Raw genomic sequence first — 13162 nt, 5'->3', positions numbered from 1 at the left:
CGCCCAGACCCAGACGCCAGGCTGGTACTCCACGAAGTGTCGTCGAAGATTGCAGCGACGGCTGTCGGTGTGCTGCTGGGTCTTGATGCGCAGGCGGGCGAGCTGTCGAGGTTCTTCGGCACGTTGTTAGTAAGCGGCGGCATCAAGATTTTCTTCGTCGGTGACGTTGGGTAGCATGGCGTCGAGCGTCGAGCGTCGTCGCCGGGTTCCTTCCGTAGACCAACTTGTACGGCGTCGTCTGCGTCTTTTCTTGGACGGCCGTGTTGTTAGCGAAGGTCACGTACGGAAGGACGGCGTCCCGTCTAGTGCTCTACGTCGACGTACGTGGCCATCATGTCGGCGATGATCTTACTTAGGCGCTCGGTGACACCATCGGTCTTCGGGTGGTAGGCGGTGGTGTGGCGGTGGCTCGTCTTGCTGTATGTATTTGAATATCGCCTGAGTTAGGTCCGCAGTAATGGCGGTACCTCTGTCTGTGATGAGGACGTCTGGGGCTCCATGACCCAAGACGATGTTCTCCACGAAGAATTTGGCTACCTCGGCGGCCCTGCCTTTGGGCAAGGCTTTCGTCTCGGCGTAGCGGGTGATCCAGAAGCACAGGTTCTTGGGCTAGTCGGTTCATGTTCTTTCAGAAGCCACGGATGTGGCTATTTCGCGCAAAGAAATCACCAAGGAAGGATTAAGGGGAGCGCAAACTTTCCACTGTTTATTTCAAATTTACTGCAGTAGTATATATATGCCAGCGCATGCGCAGAAAGCAAGGCAAACATCGAAGAGATAACGTTTTGTGCAATGCAATACATAGGTATAGACATGCGCAAAAGGGCAGGCTCACAACGATCGGATACCATCTTAATCACAACCTGCGATGCAAGAACGTGCTCTCTGCCTGCGAAAGGAACAATGAAGTGTCACAAATGCATAATAAGCCTCGTGCGTTTATGTGAAAGGCTTCCAACAGTTCTCGAGCAGTGGTGTCCCTGCTTCTCCCCAGAATCTGAATTTTATGCAGATACGGCTCACACTTGTGGGAATCGGAGTGGGCTGGCAAATGTGCCCCATCTTTACCTTTTAGTGACAGCTCGTGTTCCCAAGAGGGCGTGGAAGTTCTAGCAAAAATGGGAGAAGAACATTCCGTCTCATGTAACAAGGACCCTACGGCTGCAGTAGTCTCATTTTAAGCGCTGCAAGAAAGGCATTCGACAAGCAGGAGAAACAAGAGTGAAAAGCAAGGCGGTGGCTCTATTTAAGGACTTGGATCTTGCTAAACTTGCCCGGTCCGTTGGAACTAGCAAGAACAAGGCCCTTTCAGTTTTGTTCACTGCCATGACAGTCCTTCATACCGGAAGGACTGTCATGTCCTTCCGGTATGAAGTTCAAATTGATAAGATCCTCCCGCGAATTGTATGTTCTTCCGCGGGTAAAAGCGCGCGAGCGGGGGCAGCGAACGTGGCCGAAGCAGAGTTCAAACAAGCCGGCCCATCGCTCGGAGGGTGCATGCGATAACATCACCCCGCTCGGGAGGCCTGCCGTCAAGCAGACAGGAAACGCCCCACCCGTCTTTAACGAGACTTAACAGACGCGAAGACTCGATGGAGGGGGGTGGGGGAGTGTCGCGTGAGGAGCAAGTGTTAACTTTGAATCTAAGGGCGCGATCGCGATCGCTGGCGCGCGCGTGCTATCTCGAAAGCCATCACAGCGGGCGGCTCGTACACCCTTCTACGTGCTGCGCTCTCAACGCGAAGTGACTATGCAGAGAGCATCGCTCCCTGGAGCGGCCGTATTCTCTTACACCAGCGTTTTGTAGTTACGCGAGATCGGATAGCCAACCTCGCTCCGTGTAACAATACAATTTGTTGCTATCGCATTCATTGCTTCGCCTTTGCGGAGAAACTGACTTTTTTCCTCTTTGCGTTTCATATTTCTTTCTGTTTCTCTCTTCCTCTTTCTTTCTATGATATACCGTTCCCCCCTTCTGTCCTTACCCCTCACTCTCACATCTCTCCTCCTCACCTTCACTTGCCTTTACCACCCCCTTGCTATACTATACTATACAAGACTACGGCCCGTATTCAAGAACAGAACGTAAGTATAAGTTTGGAGAATGTTCCACAAACTGCACTTAAGGCTCACTTATGAAAGTAAGGCTCCTGGGAACGAGAATATAGAAGTTTTATGCTTGTTTCATTGAATTAAGCACAATAAATGACTAACTTTAGCGCAACGCTGGACGTAAATGTCCCAGTCATAAATATTTATCGATTTCAATTCAATTCAATTCCGTTTATTTTCGCCATCAAAAACAAACGTGATAGCCGAGGATACCGCGGTAAAAACTATCTTTTGGTAGATTTTACCGCGGTATTTTGTCGGTATTTCAGCCTTCGGCTGGCCACAACAAGCAGGCGCCGCTCGGCGGCCGTCGCTGTACAGTGGCCGTCACAACTCTCGATTAGTTTTCATCAACAAGTGTGTTTGTTACTGTTGTGAGATATCGCGTGCAATAGGAGTGGTTCTTTTGTACCTTATGTACATTTCGCTCCTGCATTCTTTTTCTGCTTTTGAGCACCTGGTGTATTTTAACTTATTTCAATTTTCTGAGCGTCCTTGCGTGTTTCCATGTTTGCTAATAAGGGGAGTGTTACCATGTGAAAGGAACCAACAATAATAAAAAAAATCGGCAGATCCCACGTACCGTGAGAGTCGATGTTACACGAAGCATTCGGCGGGAAGGTGACTGTGGCGTAATTTTTTTACTGAGCGAAACGTTATAAAATGACGCTAAAGATTTGAATAAATTTTATACGCACACATATTTGTTGAAGAGCCGCATATGTATTGTATAACCAGTTGTTTACAGTTGGGTAACGCTGCCAACGGCAATGTGGGTATTACCAACACCAGAATCAGTAAGCTGATGTGTAGTCCTTGTCCTTATGATGGAGAACATAAGCACGTTTCACGAACCCGTGCGCATGTGTGGAAGAGGTTCCTGACATTTCTTGAAGAAGGTCATAATCACCGTCGTCAGTGAGCACCAACAACTGGTCATTACTTGTTATTGGATCCGGTTGTGATCGCGGTGACGAGGGCTCCATGTGTAGTGAAGTATGAGGTATAATGCAGCTGTTGGAAATCGTTGATGCCTTGGTCATTTCGCCCACAAATTGTCGTCGATAGAGCCGGCGACATGTCAGAACCTGATGTCGCCCTTCGCGTTGGTGAGGTATAGGCCGTCCAGGCTGGTTGGCCTAGATAGTGCTACGTAGACCAACGTCAGTGGATGGCGCTTGTCGTATTCTTAGACTACCTGGGCGTATGTGGCCTACGTAGCCTAGTCTACAAACAGGCTGTCAGTCAATGTGGCATCATCCTCGGTCAGCATGAGGACATCGCCCAGCCTCGTAAGAAATGAAGAGGACACTGCTCCGTTCTGGCGGACTGAGTGCACTTTACGGTGCGATGATGTGAATATCATACGTAACGTTCGTTAATGTATTCCTCCGGGGTAGAGCAATGCTTCAATACAGCTTGCTGAACCATAGGAATACAAATGTAATGTTTATTAGACTGCTATAAAAGCGGAGCCAACACCAGGACCACAGACGTTACTCTGATATGACACTGTATCGTAGGAGTATCATATAGTGTTTATTGCTTTCTTGCAAAATTGGATAGCCAACACCATAACCACAAGTGACGCTGCACCGGCCATACGCCTGCATAGGTTGTTTTTCCAAACCAGTTTCTATACGTGGCGTGGCTCTGTGGTAGAATACCTGATTGCCACGCAGGATGGTTGGGTTCGATTCCTGCTGGAAGCCTAATTTTCATTCTTTCCATTCGTCGTGTCAACGCTGCCGATCTCGGATACTTTTAACGCTCTCTCATTTAAATTACCAATGTCTATTCTCGCCGTTCCTGGGTAGATATAAACGGTGAATCACGTGTGGTGCATACCCGTACGCAGCGGCCCGTGGTAAACGGGTATGTGCCACACGTGTCAGGAGGAAAGTGTCTGACGACATACGCGACAGGATTTTCGCGTTACTCATGCCATGACCCGACAGTCATATTCGTCAAATACTCTTACCCTCCATGCTAATTTTGGTCCACACCAAGTTAAGGAGGCGATCATAAGAGCACCCAGACGTAGGCGGCTAGATAGATAGATAGATAGAGAGATAGATGCGTAGATAGAAACGTTCAAAGTGACAAAGGTTCGCTAAGAAATGCTTCGCATTTAAAAAAAAATTCACAATTGTGCGTCTTTTACTTGCTACTCAGTTTCTCAGTTTCTTTGGGTGTCCGAGCAGTTCTGCGGGCGCAGGCTGCCAAAAGATTTGGTTGGCCGCCCGCAGCAGCTCTATACGGACGCGCACTGCCAGCAATTTCTATTGACATTTCGCCATTTTGATGTCATGCATGCCGCATGTCGGCGGCATTCAGTGGCGGAACGGGGTGACCTTGTGCGTTTTCCTTTGGAGCCAGCGGCAGAATTTCTTACATGCTTAGCACCGCCGCTTGGAAAAGCGGTACCGCGGCAGGAATTCCGCGTCGTTATACGCCTCTACGGGATTCTGGCAGCCCCTCATAACTAGGCGCAACAGTGGGGCGAAACGATATGCTTCATCCTGTGTAATCTATTCCGCGCGTCCAGCCGAATCGACGAAGCCGGCGAGACCGCCGGCTTCGTCGATATTGTTTTTATTCGTAGATTTCTTTTCACGAGAAAACAGCGAAAGTCACTCTTAAGGTAGCCAGTAACTGTACTTTACTTCCGTAATCTAAGTGCCGATTTAAGTTTGCCTTAAGTGCGAAATTGGTTTGTGATATGCGTTAAGCCCCAATCGGTTATTTAAGTCATAAGTTAAGGGTAAGTTTCATTTGTGAACAAGGACCTGTCTCATTTTCGGCTAGCGCGCCTTCAGAAAAACGTGGCTGCGATGCTCGCCTTCGGATCGCGTGTACGCGGGATCGAATCCTGCCTCGTCAAGAAATGTTTATGGCCTAGAATTTTGCTCTGTCTATGTCTTTCTGCGTACTTGTTCTCTCACCCACCTGAGTTATTCTATCGCTCGCCGGACAAAGCGGCGCACGTGTTCCGGGAGCGAAGCAGAACATGAAGAACAGCAGGAAGTGGACGAGCATAGCGCTCGCCGGTTTAGGGTGTTGTTCATTTTCAGCTGCCGCATCACAACCAACGGCTGGCATAAGCAGCTCTGCTGTTAAAACTCAGTGACATATTTGCGGGGCTCATACTCGTCCGCTGCATTCTTTGTGGGGCAGAATGTAAGGCGCCGCTCGAGCAGACCTATTTCGACTGGAATTGAGTTCTGTGATGTGTCTACCGCCTCGCTACTTGTGTGGTTCGTGTCGAACTAGGGATACGGAACTTTCCGTCCTGTTCATAAACGTATTCAGGGCCCATTTCGAAGAATGCCTACATTTGCGCTGTTGTTTGATTAGCAATTTATCGTGTTTACACTCTACACATTGAGCGAGTTCGTTAGTGTCCTCTCCAGATAGCTCATGCTATGACGTTGCTTGGTTATTATTGTAAGCTACTTCACCAATGTTATTTTAAATTATTAATATTATTAATGACAAAGATGAACATGACATGTCTAGTACGCACTATTTTTCTGCTGCAAGGCCTGCTTTGAAAGTAAGAATGTTTTCTGGCGTATTTTACATATGTACTCAATCACGCTAGCTGTTCAAGCAAAGGAGAGCTTGAATTAAAATATCGCAAAGTTCTTTCTGCAAGCCTGTACTCGTCTACAGTAAAACCTCGGCGATATGATTACGGCTAGTACGAATTTCGGGGTGATACGAATTTTTCTGTGATCCTGGTCAAGGCCCATTAGCCAGCAATATATTGGAGCAGGGTTGTTGCGAACCGATTTGCACCCCCCGACGTTTGATACGAATGTGTGTACGCTAGCGCACAGGAACAATTAGGTGCTGCCCGCGCTGTCGCGGAAGACGCGGCAGTCACGCGCGGCTGCGGGCATGCGCTGCGCTGCGCGACCATCAACGGTGCGTCGTTGCCTCAGAGATAGTGCGCGCGAACTTTGGGGGCCTTAATGCGCCTTCGCGTTTACATTACAGATTACGTTGACGTCGCGCTTTTTTTTCGCGACGCGTTGACGCGTGCTCCTGTGCTCGAGGCAGCAGCGTCTTTGTACTGTGAGAACACGTGGCTGCCACGTCGATGCAAGCCATGTCCCCGCAATTAGAGGTTCTTTGAAATAAGATTGAAACTTGGGTTGCGGGTCCGTCATGAAGTCCCAAGAAAGGCGGACGGAGACCCCAAGAGACAAAGCGGACGGTCTTGGCGAAGGAGCTTGGCGTCCATCTATCGTGTGCAAAGCGCTTCTTAGGTCACATTCGCTGCAGTACTCTTGTGTCATGCGGAACAGCGCAGTAAGATTAGGAAGGGGCTACTAGCGGTCATGGGTCACAGCACATCTGGTTCATTAATTACACACGCGCTCATGCACCGTATATGTACGAGTACAAGTATGATCGTTGACGTCTATAAACATTACTGGCAATCATTCAGAGCTGTTCATGACGGCCCTGAGAAACACTAAATCAAAACGTATACGTATGCCAACACGCTTTTGTCGCTTCCTTATTTTCCATGTTTTCTGGTGATACGAATTTCGGATGATACGAATATTTTTAAACCCCGCGAGATTCGTGTCACCGAAGTTTTACTGTATATTAAAGAGGCACTGACATGAATGTTGGAAAGACGATTACTTTTAAGGGCTCGTTTTTCTTTGTTAGACACCATATTAATGACAACTAACAGATAATATGCCAAGGAAAGTATAGGGGATGTTATTTGTAGTAATTAGGACATAAATGGAGAGAAAGTAAAGTGGACAAAAGGATAACTTGCCGATGTGGAGGATGACAGCCGCCGTAGCTCAGTGGTAGAGCATCGGACTCTTTACTCGAAGGTCGCAGGTTCGGTCCTTGCCGGTGGCAAGTTACCTTTTCGTCCACTTTACTTTCTTCACATTTATCCTAATCACTAAAATAACATCCCCTATACTTTTCTCGGCATTATTTTCTGTTAGTTGTCATTAATACTTACATGAATGTTGTTACTCCAGACGGGGCCTTCATCTGGGAGCTCGGTTTGTCTAATCTTTTCGATGCAAGTGAGCGAGGAACTTTATTCAAAAAGACCAAAGGGATCGGGATCAGGGGTGGAAGCGAAGAGGCTCCATCTCTTCACCCGGTCGGTGGCTCCACCCAGGTCGGCACGGGAAGATGTAGCTCCTCCGCTACGGCCCGGGCGAAGCAGCTTTTCGCTGGGCTGTGTCCGTAGTTCCATTGGCGACCGTCCGCTTTCTACCACCTAGCATAGCCATCTGAGCGCGCTCTCAAGCCAAGGAGAAGTCTTCTTCCTCTGGTTCTTCGACCGCCTTGATGATGATACGTGCAGATCACTTTAGGGGCCCGGGCTGCCGTATGCTGTCCTAGCTTGGCGTAGCGCAGACGAAACCACGTGTGCTGGCACGTGCTAGCACGTTCGGGCCTGTGTAAGGGGCTGGGTAAGGCGCTGTGGCCTCTCCCCCTACACCCTGTCAGCAATCACGTGATGGCGTCGGGGAACGAGATTCCGCAGACGCGCGATGAATCCGCGTGGCGTGCTCCTACAAGAGTTCAGGACGAGTAACAGCAACAGCAACTACAGTAAATTCATGGTGTGCTCCACTTGCAAAGATGCGTTAACATCGGGCAAGGTGCCCGTGATAAACAGAACTTTACTCATGCGCTGCTTCACATCCCCACATGTTTCCCTTCAGTGGGAGATGGTGTAATTTTTTTTGGCAGATATTGGTGACGTCCATCGCCTCCAAGTATTAACGAGATAGCGTTAAAGCGCTCGTTTCGCAGAAATTTCGGTGGCGGCGACGTCGATGCTAGTGAGCGAACAATCGGCGATCTGTGAGCGAAAATTATACAAAGATGCAAATAAATAAATAAGAAAAAATGGCCGCGTATCTGCGTGCTTCACTGCAAATGTCGTCTAAAGACAATAGAAGAGGCGCTGCGTGAGATATGAACGCCATCTGGCAATACGTCGGGAAACGTAAATGCTGTGTTGCGGGCTGGTAGTCCCGGCGAAGCAGCAGGCGAAGACGGCGGTGACCAACGCGACCGGCGGCGCCAGCCAGCCCGAACACGCGGTTTGGCGCGAAGCGCCGAAGCAGAAGAAACGTCCGCACTCAACGAGTACTCTCCACACACTCTTTTATATTCACGTCGCCTGGGTAAAGCAGGAATGCCAGAGCGGTGCCCCATGGCATTCGTACAGTGCAATACTGAACCGAAACCGAAACACAACAATGAGCTCGTGCAGAGGGCACGGAGGAAGCCAAGTTTCGGCGCAGTCGCATTTTCAGCGCAGCTTAAGAAACTAGGGTCTCTAGAATTCGTATCTATGTATTTTCTATAAAAGGAACACACCACCTAATACTTACCTAGTGATGTTGCGCCTCAGATATGCGCAATGTTTGCTTTTTGATCAACAATGTACACAAGTATGAACCTAGTCAGCCGTTCACGATGGCTGGCCCTTGGGCAAGTGGTTCAACTTTGGCCGAGTGGCTGAATCGAGGGACGTGCCGACAAACAGAAAGACAGGCCAAAATTTCTGCGTTTAAGTTCCCCAAGAAAGACTATCGTCTTTAAAAAAAGCTTTTTATGTCAGTGAGAACCGAACTCACGCCTTCGGCGTGGCAAGCATGCGTTCTACCACGGAGCCATGCCTGTAATTGAAACTACTTCGTAAAAACGCCATGTCATGTACTGGAAGGAGTCTCCTTGACGCATGCAGTATTGCGTGTCAGATTCGCACAATAGCACCACGCTCACAACAACATTCAAGGCGCTTTCGTGTGGGTGGTTTAAAGCTAACTGCTTATTAGAAGGTGCAGGTGCGTGTGACTTCTCACGGATGTGTGGTGCGTATACTATGCCAATTTTCAAAAGGAAGAATTATGTCGTAGGGGGTACTTCGCAACTGCACTTGCAGCAGTTTCAAATGGCCAATGTTACGCGCACAAACGTTCCTTTTCTTGCGACCCGCCACGTTGGTCTAGTGGTTATGGTGCTCGAGGGCTGACCCGAAGGTCGACAGGATCAATTCGTGGCCCCGGCAACCGCATTTTCGATGGATGCGATAATGCTTGGGGCCCGTACACTTAGGTTTAGGTGCGCGTTAAAGAACTCCAGGTGGTCGAAATTTCCGGAGCCCTTCACTACGGCATTCCTGATAATTATATCCGAAGTGCAAGGCGCGACGGCGACAATGGACACAAGGGAGAGTACACATACACGGAGCGCAATGTCGTCGTCGCGCCTTACACTTCAAATATGCTGAACCAACACGCCCCGTCCGCCATTCCTAAATTATATCTTGGTTTTTGGAAGTTAAACCGCACAAGTAATAATATACATCCTTCCCTTGCGGCACGGTTGAAGGCGGCGCGCACAGGGCCCGATTACGTTATTGCGTTCTACTCCTGAAGGCTTAGCTCAAGCGACCTCCAAGTTTTTATAACGCGATAACGTTAAAGAGTTCGTTTCGCAGAAATGCCGGTCTCGGTGTCGGCGTCTTTGGATGCGAGCGAAAAATTGGTGTTGTCCCTGAGCGAAAATTCAAAGATGCAAATAAAAAATGTCGCCCGCATCTTCCCACGGGGGGAACTCGAGTAAATGCGTCGCAGAGTGGTGGGGGTATCGCGTGAATGTTGCGTAATTGGGTTTCGCAGAAGCGTCGCGCTGCCCGAGTGATGGATCCGCTGCTCCACGTTCACGAACGGTTGCTGCTTCTCGAGCACGACGTTCAGGATCCACAGCCCGTCGTTGCCGTTTCGCAGCTGCTTCTCGTGCACCGGGTCCGCAGCTCGCTTCAAACGCTTGCGTTCAGCGTCGTATGCTCGTTTCTCGCAGCCTTGTCTTCTGCGCTGCTTGCTGCTGTTGACGCCGACGACGGTGAGGGTGGGTAACGTTGCCTTCAACGAGAGGTGGGATGCTGATTGAAGGTACTGTTGCCTCCATCGCATCTACTCGAGTCAAGCAAAGCGTCAAGTCAAGCGAAAGCCAAGTAAAGACGCCCTTGACTGAATTCTGAACGCGCGCTCCGCCGCTTATACCCACACCGCCCGCGTTCGATCGAGAGGAGGGAGGGAGAGAGAGGCCTGCTGCCAGCACGAGACGAGCCGAGCATGCGAGGGAGGGAGAGGAGAGGCTTGCTGCCGGCACGAGACGAGCCGAGCATACGCAGTGGGGGTGTGGACGGCGGCCGACGCCGCAAGTGCGACTAAGAAATGCTCCGCATTTAATAAGCATTAAACATTACACCATGTCCCACTAAAGGGAATCATGTGGGGATGCGAAGGAGCGCATGGGTCGACTTAAAGTTCCGTTCATCACGGGCACCTTGCCCGATGTTAACGCGCCCTTGCATGTAGAGCACTCCATAAATTCGCTGTATTTGCTGTTGCTGTTACTCATCCCGAACTCTTGTTGGAGCAGCCACGCTGGTTCATCGCGCGTCTGCAGAATCTCGTTCCCCGACGCCATCACGTGATTGCTGAGAGAGCGTAAGGCGGAGAGGCCACAGCGTCTTACCCAGCCCCTTACACAGGCCCGAACGCGTTAGCACGTGCCAGCACACGTGGTTTTGTCTGCGTTACGCCATAGGATAGCATACGCCAGCCCGGGCCCCTAAAGTGCTATGCACGTATCATCATCAAGGCGGTCGAAGAACAAGACGAAGAAGACCTCTCCTTGGCGCGAGCGCGCGCTCTGCACGTTTCATCATCATCAAGGCGGTCGAAGAACAAGTCGAAGAAGACTTCTCCTTGGCGCGAGCGCGCGCTCTACATGTTACAGATGGCTACTGTAGGTTTTAGAAGAGGACGGTCGCCATGGAACTACTGACAAAGCCCAGCGGAAAAGCTGCTTCGCATTTAAAAATGGTTGGTCTGAGTGAGAATCTACCCGAGGCCTTCTGTGTCGCAAGCATATGATCTACTATGGAGCCATGCTTGTGCTCAAAACCGTATCGTAAGAAAGACGCGATGAGAATATCGTCTGGAGAAGTCTTCTTGACGCACGTGATATTCAGTAGCAGAATCGTAGAAGCGCACGAGGCGTCAAAACATCTGAATTGCCCTACGAGTGACTGGCTTAAGGCTGCCCGCTTATTACAAGGCACAGGTGCATGTGGCTCCTTACGGACGTTTAGAGTGTATACTTCGCCAATTTGCAAAAGGAATAATTGTGGCGTAGAGGGCACTTCGCCACTGCACTTACAGTAGGGAAGGATAGTTTGAAACTGCTTATGTTACCCGCACAAACGTTCTTTACCTGCTTCACGGTTGAAGGCAATGCGCACGGGCGCGAATACGATATCGTGTTCTACTCTTGAAAGCATGGCTTAAGCGCCCTCTAAGTTATTTTATCGTGAGAGCATTAAAGAACTCGTTTTGAAGAAATCGCTATGTCGGCGTCTTTTGTTGTGAGCTAAAAATCGCGTTGTCCGTGAGCGAAAATTCGAGGTAGATGCAAATAAAGAAACACTGAAAAAAAATGCCGGAGCTTGTACTAAGCTGCGCCAAGCTTGAAACAGTGAAACTGGACGATTCTGAAGACCAATCTGGTTGCTGTTTCTAGGCCTTAGCTATGTGATGCAGGTTCTTTCGAGGTTTCCTCTAGTCATTGCTAGGCTTTAGCTACCTTTACTAGGTTGTTTCTACAATGATTCTTAGCGCAGAGAGTGTTAGGTTTTGCCGCTCATAAGTCGATCGTGCAGACGGGACGGCACGGCACTGTACGTCGTACAAAGCTTCTTTCTCGGCTCTCTCTCTGCCTGGTGTTTGGCTGTGCATTTATCAATGGAAAGCAAACGGCTTCCTTTGAGGAGCTTGTCTACCCCGATGGCCAGCAGGGGTTGCGGTTAAGCGACGTTCTCTTCTTAGAGGCCGGCTTGGAGAAGAGCGGCCCGAACGCGTGGAAGATGAGGGGGCAAACATCTCCTGCCCTCCGCCGTCGCTCGAGGGGACACTTTAACGCCGGACATGTGCTTTCGCAGCAATGCAAGGTCCGAATGCGTGGGAGGCAGGGACACGCAAACGCCTTTTCTTTCTCGGAACCGTTTAACGACTGGCTCTGCGGGTTCACCTCGATGAGTGTGGGAAAATGGCGTCAATGCACCAGGGCTACGATACCGATGTATTTCGACCCGTGAGAATCCCTGAAAGCGTGGGAAGGAGAGGGAGAGCCATGATGGGAAAGAGTGCCAAAAGGCCTGTCTGCACTGTAAAGACACTGCTGTCGAGATTAGGGACAGCCCGGTAGGGAGTGGCTTAATCTGAGGATAAACGGATTGGATAAGGGAATGTTAGGCGACCACCAGTGGCCGCGTCTCCTTTTCTTTGTTTACCGCAAGGTACTTAAGAGTGGACGGAATTCGTTTCCCTTCAGTCTAGGCTGTAATCACTTAACTGATCGATCAGTAAGACTCCATACGATGCAACTTTGTCTGGGCCGTAACCACTTGGTGGTCGAGTTCTTCGTATGTAGTAACAGTGTTCTAGGCTCTAACTTAAGAAAGTTAAGTAGAAGAGTAAGATGTGTTGATGTCTATGTTATCATCAGTGTGCTGCGGCAAATGTACATATGACTGTAAATATTTCGCTGCAAGATACCTTGAAGTTTTTATTACCTCCGACCTGCCTCCTGCTTCATCGACGCGATCATCTCCTGACGGGACTCCAATCCACACATATCAAGGAGAAAACGATCAAGGGAAAACATAACTGAGAGGTTCGAGTTAAACCACAGACAGTCACAGACAAGACACGGATGTCCAAATTTCAGAGACAGAAGCTCGCGCCAAAGCCAAGTGTTCGCACCTCTCATCTCACCTACAGACACGTTGTCGTTGGCGTAGGCCTTCCATCGCTTCGAGGTCTTCTCGCAGCCGCCGTTGCCTTTCCCGATCCCTAGTATTCTTTCGTCGTCCGTACGCCAGTGGTGAGTAGTGGGATTTGCCCAATTTCTGCGCCACATACCAGTGTATGATGATGATAATTTTCGCTTAGGCCTCACGGCACATAGCCGCAGG

At 49.7% G+C, this 13162-nt stretch overlaps 1 protein-coding gene and 1 non-coding gene across 2 annotated transcripts in view; both read left to right on the top strand.

The window, feature by feature from the left end:
• LOC119376904 (dual oxidase maturation factor 1-like) overlaps positions 1-13162 on the top strand; it is a gene marked incomplete at its 3' end in the record, with an annotated part of 236896 nt that overhangs the window by 127311 nt on the left and 96423 nt on the right. The window lies entirely within an intron of this gene.
• Positions 6931-7002, top strand: Trnak-cuu (transfer RNA lysine (anticodon CUU)). The gene has a single exon. It is a non-coding gene; the product is annotated as a tRNA-Lys (tRNA).

The sequence above is a fragment of the Rhipicephalus sanguineus genome, unplaced genomic scaffold, assembly GCF_013339695.2.
Source record: "Rhipicephalus sanguineus isolate Rsan-2018 unplaced genomic scaffold, BIME_Rsan_1.4 Seq271, whole genome shotgun sequence".
Lineage (NCBI taxonomy): Eukaryota > Metazoa > Arthropoda > Arachnida > Ixodida > Ixodidae > Rhipicephalus > Rhipicephalus sanguineus.
Note: the sequence above shows the minus strand (reverse complement) of the source record. Positions and strands in the feature narration are given on the sequence as shown.